Source organism: Myotis nattereri (genome assembly GCF_964212035.1).
Source record: "Myotis nattereri genome assembly, chromosome: 3".
In the NCBI taxonomy this organism is placed as follows: Eukaryota; Metazoa; Chordata; class Mammalia; order Chiroptera; family Vespertilionidae; genus Myotis; species Myotis nattereri.
This window is the reverse complement of record NC_138077.1, coordinates 69761558-69769428: the sequence shown is the minus strand read 5'-3', so window position 1 is coordinate 69769428 and position 7871 is coordinate 69761558. Positions and strand designations below refer to the sequence as shown.

The following is a 7871-nucleotide window of genomic DNA, read 5'->3' as shown; positions in this document are numbered from 1 at the left end:
CCTTGGGAAATACTGTTTAGTCAAGGGCTGCTTAGCCACAAAGAGCTATGCTCAGAGACCTGAGTTTAAGCAAGCCTGGGGTCATTTTGCTGCCAGAGGGTGGCTGGGGTAGTGGACTCCTAAGAGATGACAATATGACTTCAAAGGGATGCTCAGACCAGAGCAGAGGAACCAGTATCTAAGGTCAGGCCAAGAAGATGAATTAATTCCTCACAAGGTCCTAGTCATAGGGAGATCAGCTATTTGAATGAAGAAGGGGAAATAAATACAGTAAGAATTTAAAAGTGGGCTTAGGGGAATATTCAAATGGTTGCTGTGTCTTCCAAAGTCTTAAAATCTGACAAAGAGTGATTTCCCCCCACATATGTTTGTATAGTATTAAACTCTCTATAAATTTGAATAAGTGAAATTAAGCTAGTCACTGAACCTTGTAGTTCTGATATGGAATGAAGAATTCTAATTCACTGCATTTGACTGAGCTCAATCTATTACCATTACAGGTACAACTTGGCAATAAATTTAAGTTTTAGCTTTTTCACCAGCTACAAAATCTTGGACAAAGAACTTTACTTCTCTTAGCTGCATTTCCTCATATGCAAAATGGAGTAATGGTTAGGGGAGAAGTCTTAATTCAACATCTAGCATAAAGTATGTGCTTAAAAATTATGGCAATGATTATTATTTACATTTTGGAAAACCTTTGCATCTTCAGAAGATTATCAAAACATTTGCATTTGGCAGATTATGTAGGAATAATGGGAAGGAGTTGTTCTTTTTGTGAAAAAATTTCCATTACATATATAAAATACTCAGACACATTTCTCCTAGGTTAATCTGGGTGAGAATTCACAAAGCTCTTCCACACAAACATATCCAACAGGACTATAAAAATATGCAAAATTTAACTTAGAAAAATCATATCTATGCTCACACATGGTTGGCAGCAGAGATGACCAGCCCTCACTGCAGGCCTCACCTAACTGTCCTCTGCCTATTTTATATTAAATAAATATAAATCTGTTCTGGTGTTGATAAATTACTGGTCAAATCTAATCTCCACCTATGTGTTTTTAGGGAGGGAAGTCAAATATATTGTACAATCATTAAAATGTTAACTCAATTTAAATCTAGGGTCTAAGTTTTGATATTTTAATTTCTTTTGAATGTAAGTCGCTTTTTGCAAGTGAGGCAACAGAATCAAATGAAGGCAGTCTTGCCCCCTAGGGATCCAGGCCAAGTCTTGCAATCTTTAGCAAAATGACATCATAATACAAGGTGCTCACAATAGGGTTATAAACTCTAAACCAACAACCACTTAGTTACATTTTTCCTTAGTAAACAGCCAAAAGTCCAGTCCTTAAAGGCATGATATACAGAGAATCTTGACCTATAAAGGACACAATGACTCAAATTATATGCTGGCCAACATATTTGTGAAACAAACCAGAACTGGCCAACGATTAGTGAACAGAGAAAGTTTTTACATTTTGAAAGCTTGCTCTGAGGTTTAAAAAATTCCTGGTTGCTGTTAATAAGAAAGCAAGTAAAAATATTATAGATGCACCACACCGATATTTGATTTTGCCAAGGTCTTCCACTAGAAATGAAGTTAAGAGATTAATATAGGGGATAAGATACTTACATATTTTCAAAATAAATCGCTTAGTAATAAGAAAGCTGACATACTGCCTTCTTCCATTTGCCCCAAGAACAAACTGACAAAACCATTTAAAAGAAGGAAATGCTCAGCTCTAAAAAGGGTGGTGGCAGCAACACTACCCACTACAGACTGACCTCCCATTTTCCCATACAATTGAGATTGCTATTCTTCGATGATACAGGTTCATATGGGAAAATTTGTCACAAGCTTTTGCCAGGGCCAGGAGAAAATGGAGCATGTCCTAATTAGCTGTTAGTAAGCTCAGTTAACATCTTTAGGATGGGCACATAGAACCTGGCCATAGCTTTGTTAGACATCTTCAAACAACAGAATTCCTTAGCCCTCAGCCAGTTTCTGCTCAATGTCTTAAAGCTGGACTCAGTTTCACCTGACTTGTCTCAGGTCTGAGGTGCAAGCTAGTCATCAAAGCCTGTAATGTCATTGTATGAGTAACCCTGTAGCCTTTGTCTGCATGGTAGGCGATATGCAGCTAGTAAAATCCTGGCAGGAACAACAGGATGCCGGTGATCTGTAGGGGATGGCCTAGTCTGCCCAGCACTTTTTTTTTTTTGCTGATATAGACATGCAAGATGGCACCCGTGATGATGAGAAAGGTGTCAATCAAAAACAGCTCTGCAGCAAGTGCTGTGATCTTATACGGGATCTCAGGAGGGCTTTTCTTAAACTGAAGGTCAATGTAGCCATCCTGTGTGCTGGAGAGTCTTGAGTACTTCATTTACCACTGGGGATTCAGTAGGTAGGTTGGTACAAGACGGCTTGATACAGGTATAGTAGCGGTGCGGCATCAGGCCACCAGCTCACACATGGTTGGCAGCAGAAATGACCAACCCTCACTGCAGGCCTCACTTAACTATCCTCTGCATATTTTGCTAAATCAAGTTTTATTGGAACACAGCAAAGCTTCTTTGTTTATGTATTGCCTACGATTTCTTTTGCACTGCAATAGCAGAGTTGAGTAGATGTATAGAGAATGTATAGCTCTCAAAACCTAAACTGTTTACTATCTGGCTCTTTAGAGAAGAATGTGCTGACCACTGATACACTATACACATATATGTGTGTATTCATGTGTATATTATATCTATAGGTATATAAATTATATAGATGTATAAATATGTATTTACATAAATATACACTATAAACATATTTTAGCAATCTACATATATACACAAACAGAAAATATAAGCATTACTATTTACTTATTATTTACAAAGTGCCAAGCATTTTCCATGTATAGGTGCACATAATTTTAATATTTATTTGGCAGTTAATATCCTTTTGTAGAGAGGAGGAAATTGAGGCTCAGAGAGATGAAGTGACATATTCAAGATTACACAGTGAGTAAGTAGCAGAGCGATGCCATAAACTTATGCATATGACCTAAGGGCCAAGGGTGCTTAAACTAAATGATGGTGCAGCCTCACACAGCCTTTACTGCAGGAAGTAGCATGTGGAAGAGGGCCATGGGCATTTGCAGCTACTTAGCTGTGAAGAAGGGCTCATGGAGGAGGAAGGGGTGTTTTGCTATTCAAGTCGTTAGGAAGGGGTGTGTGTGTGTGTGTGTGTGTGTGTGTGTGTGTGTGTGTGTGTGTGTAATGTACTATGATCACTCAGAATCCCCAGAAAGCCATCTTTTTTTTGCTCTAAAAGGAAAGAACAATTCAAGCTCCCCTGTGGTTGTCATAAGTTCACTCTGGCATATGTACCTGTCAGCATCTATGATCACATGGAAACTGTTAGTTTATCAATGTAACACTGAAAGTGGCAGGAAGCTAAAGACTTTTTATAGGAATTGCAGGAAATTCTGAGCAGTAATGCAATGTATTTATATTTGGAAAATAATTTTTAGAATCTGCCAGAATGTAACATTACCTATGTCACCTTTTTGGTAATTTTTACAACTAGGTAAACTTTACAAATTGAAGTTCCTCCTGAGTCTGTCCCAAGGATAAATGTTTGGTATTCCAAAGTTGTAGTTAGCCATGGACAGTCATGTATGGCTCTTTCAAAGTTCTATCACTACTTTCAACAATAAAGATTAAGAAATAAACTACCCCCACATAAAAAACAATAACAAAGTTCTATCTCTAGATTTTTAAGCATTGCATCTGAAAGAAAAAGATGAGTTTTTTAATATTTAAAATGACATATATGTGTTTAAGATAAGCAAATATTTCATTAATAGTGCTAACAGATACTAGATTTGTGCATACTACCGTGGTTAGGGCTAGTTAATTTTTATAAATCTCTAACAGTAGCCCCAGTGTGTGTGTGTGTGTGTGTGTGTGCGTGTGTGTGTGTGTACACTAGAGGCCCGGTGCACAAAAATTTGTGCACTCGGCGGGGAGGGAGGGTCCCTCAGCCTGGCCTGTGCTCTCTTGCAGTCTGGGACCCCTCGGGAGATAACGACCTGCTGGCTTAGGCCTGCTCCCGGGTGGCAGAGGGCAGGCCCAATCCCTAGGTGCAGCCCCTGGTCGGGCTCAGAGCAGGGCCGACTGGGGAGTTGGGGAGCCGCCCCGTCATGCACAGAGCAGGGCAGATTGGGAGGTTGTGATGCCACCCTCAGTCACGCTCAGGGTAGGGCCAATTGGGAGGTTGTGGCGCCACCCCCTGTCACGCACAGAGCAGGGCCCATCAGGGGGTTGGGGAGCTCCCCCCGTCATGCACAGAGATGGGCCGATCAGGGGGTTGAGGAGCTCCCCTCTGTCACTCACAGAGTAGGGCCGATAGGGGAGTTGGGGCACCACCCCCTGTCACACACAGAGCAGGGCGGATCAGGGGGTTGGGGCGCCGCACCCTGTCACACTCAGGGCAGGGCCAATGGGGATGTTATGGCTCTCCCCCGTCACACACAGAGCAAGGCCCGTGGGGGTGGTTGGGGCGCCTTCCCCGTCACAAACAGAGCAGGGCGGATAGGGAGGTTGTGGCCCCGCCCCCTGTCACACACAGAGCCGCAGGGTGATCAGGGGGTTTGAGCGCTGCCCCCTGTCACGCTGATCCCTGTGCTGGGAGGCATATTACCCTTTTACTATATAGGATAGAGGCCTGGTGCATGGGTGGGGGCCGGCTGGTTTGCCCTGAAGGGTGTCCTGGATCAGGGTGGGGGTCCCCACTGGGGTGCCTGGCCAGTCTGGGTGAGAGCCTAAGGGCTGTTTTCAATCTGGCGGGTGACTGAAGCTCCCAACTGCTCCTTTTTTTCTTCCTTTTTTTAAAATTCTGGGCCAGCTTTAGCTTTGACTCCAGCTCTGAGGCCTCTGCTGCTGAAAGCAGGTATCTGGTTTGTTTGTGTTCTATAATCGAAACACTGTATCAACTCCAGCTCTGAGATCCTGGCTGGCTGAAAGCAGGTTTCTGGGGTTTTGTTTAGCTTCTATATTTGTAACAATGTTTCAAACTGCAATCTCAGAGGCCGGCAGCGGCAGGCAGGGAACGTTGGAATCCTCCTTCACTAAAGCAAGGAAGCCTCATGTTCACTTCAAGCTGCCTGGCTGCCAGCCACCATCTTGGCTGGCAGTTAATTTGAATATCGCCCTGATTAGCCAATGGGAAGGGTAGTGGAGGTATGGCTAATTACCATGTTTCTCTTTTATTAGATAGGATATATATATATATATATATATATATATATATATATGCTAATAAAAGGGTAATATGCTCATTAGACTGGATGTCTTCTGGGCATCCTTACAGACAAAGCCATAGAAGCTGTGAGGGCCAAGGGCTGGTGGCGCGGGAGAGGCGGGGCAGCGCTGGTGGGCCCAGGTCAGTCCCACCCATGCTGTGCGGCCCCCTCCATCCACAGAGGCGGGTACTGGGAGAGGTGGGACAGCCCAGGTCCCGGAGCCTCCACAGAGGCTGGACAGGGTGCGACCTCAGTGTCTCAACATCTCACAGCTCCTCTCCCAGCCAGCCTGGCCCCGGATTGCCCCCCAGTGGGTGGGGGGCGGGGCCAGTGCTAAGAAGTGAGGGCCTAGGGTTAGCAGCCCCAGCAGCTGGCTTTGGCAGCAGCAGCGGGGTGATGGGGGTGGCTCCTTCCCCTGATCCTTCTGGTCACCTCCCACAGAGGGAGGCCACGGGAACCGGGCCTAAGCTGTCAGTAGGACATCCACTGAGGGTTCCCAGACTGTGAGAGGGGGCAGGAGGGGGCAGGCCAGGCTTGAGGGAACCACCCCAGTGCATGAATTTTCATGCACGAGGCCTCTAGTATATATATATATATATATATATATATATATATATATATATATATATATATATTGTAGTCTTGAATTAATTAAATATTTATTAAAGATTGAACTAACTGGAAAACCTTTAAATTGCAAGAGATGGAGACACAGTGGATTCTCATTATTCATGGTTATTAGGTTCTATAAAGTAACCATGAACATTGGGTTAGTAAATATCTAAGCATTGCTCCTGGGGAAATACAGGATTAGGTTAAGACAGAGATTAACCAAGAAACCAGAAACGCCAATTAGAAAGGATATATGCACCCCTATGTTCATAGCAGCGCAATTCACCATAGCTAAGATTTGGAAACAGCCTAAGTGCCCATCAGCAGATGAGTGGATTAGAAAACTGTGGTACATCTACACAATGGAATACTATGCTGCGGTAAAAAAAAAGGAACTCTTGCCTTTTGCAACAGCATGGATGGAACTGGAGAGCATTATGCTAAGTGAAATAAGCCAGTCAGAGAAAGATAAATACCACATGATCTCACTCATTTGTGGATTATAGAGAACAACATAGACTGATGAAAAAGGACAGACCCAAAGACTGAGAAACAGCGATCAGGCTATCAATCCCCAGAAGGAAAGTAGGGGAGGGCGGGGGTAAGGGGAAGAGATCAACAGAAGGACTTGTATACATGTATATAAGCCAAACCAATGGACATGGACAACGGGGGGATGGGAGCATGAGTTTTTGTGTGTGGGGGAGGTTGGGGGTTAAAGCGGGGGATGAGGACACATTTGTAATACCTTAACTAATAATAATAAAAAAAAAAGAGAGATTAAAAAAAAAAAAAGACAGAGATTAAATGGAATTATTCAACTCCTTGGGTAACTGGTACCTTCGAGCAGATAAGGAAAATTTCTTCTACAGCCATTGGGAGAAGAAAATATCAGTAGCCAGGTTAAGATTACAAATCTGCATTGGGAAAGAAGTTGACCTCATTTGGGATGTAGAAGAGCCCAGACAAAGGCTACTTAGGTAATAATTGACATCTCCCCGTCTCTGCTCTCAGACATTGAGTTGATTATGCTTTTTAAATGCTTTATGAATTCCATCTGGATCTCTTCAGGGTCACCCTCAAGATTCCAGTACACCAGCTTTAGCTTGTTCAAGGGTGGCGACAAAGACAGGTTTTCTTTATCCCTGCCAGAGCCTGGCTTGTGGTGTATAATGAACAGACACTGAGAATGAGTTTGTAAGAACTGCTGCTGAGCAAAGCAGGCATCCCACACCTCGATTTCCTTCAGGTGACTTGGGATGTCAGCATTGGAGATGATCACCACTCTTGAGAGTCCTGCATCAGCGCTGACCAGCAAGACTCAAACTTTGGGTTGCCGCCACACTCCCATAGCTCAAATTCTCACCTTGTGCCTTTGCTGTTGTTGGTAACATGTGTGTTCTCAAGTTCCAGGACTCCCCCTTCTTGGGTTGGGTTATAGTCAGTGATGCCAGAATATTCTGTTAGGAAGTTGGCCAAAACAGTTTTTCCACTCTGGCAGGGCCCCACATAAAGGATCCAGGACTTAAGCAACCCGTCCATGGACAGCAGGCTCACCGGAGCCCACTCCAGCTCCGGGTGCACGCACTTGTACACCTGGTGTCTTCCTTTGTGCACTCCATTGCACCAACTCTGTAAATGTCCTATAGGTGGTATATTACTCATTAATTACTAAGGCCAATAATTAAACATATATCTTATAGTACTTATTACAATTTAAAAGGGATGGTAACAGCTTTATTCCAAATGCAATTAGGAAACTGAGAGATTAGAGCTTAAAAACATCTTCTTTCATGGATTTGGGATTTAAGCTAATTCCTAGCATGTGGGTGCTTAAACAAATTCATGTTCTTGCATTTGGTAAAATTTTTTCCAATAAAGATGTATATTTAAAAATGTGTGATTTTTTAGTTGAATGTGCAAAAGTAAGTATGTCATGCCTTGGATCAGCCTTTT

The 7871-nt window shown here is 43.2% G+C and overlaps 1 pseudogene across 1 annotated transcript; it reads right to left on the bottom strand.

Moving 5' to 3' along the window:
* Nucleotides 1-6891: 6891 nt before the first annotated feature.
* Nucleotides 6892-7580, bottom strand: LOC308515374 (intraflagellar transport protein 22 homolog; annotated as a pseudogene). The gene has a single exon. The product of its transcript is annotated as an intraflagellar transport protein 22 homolog (transcript).
* Nucleotides 7581-7871: the final 291 nt, after the last annotated feature.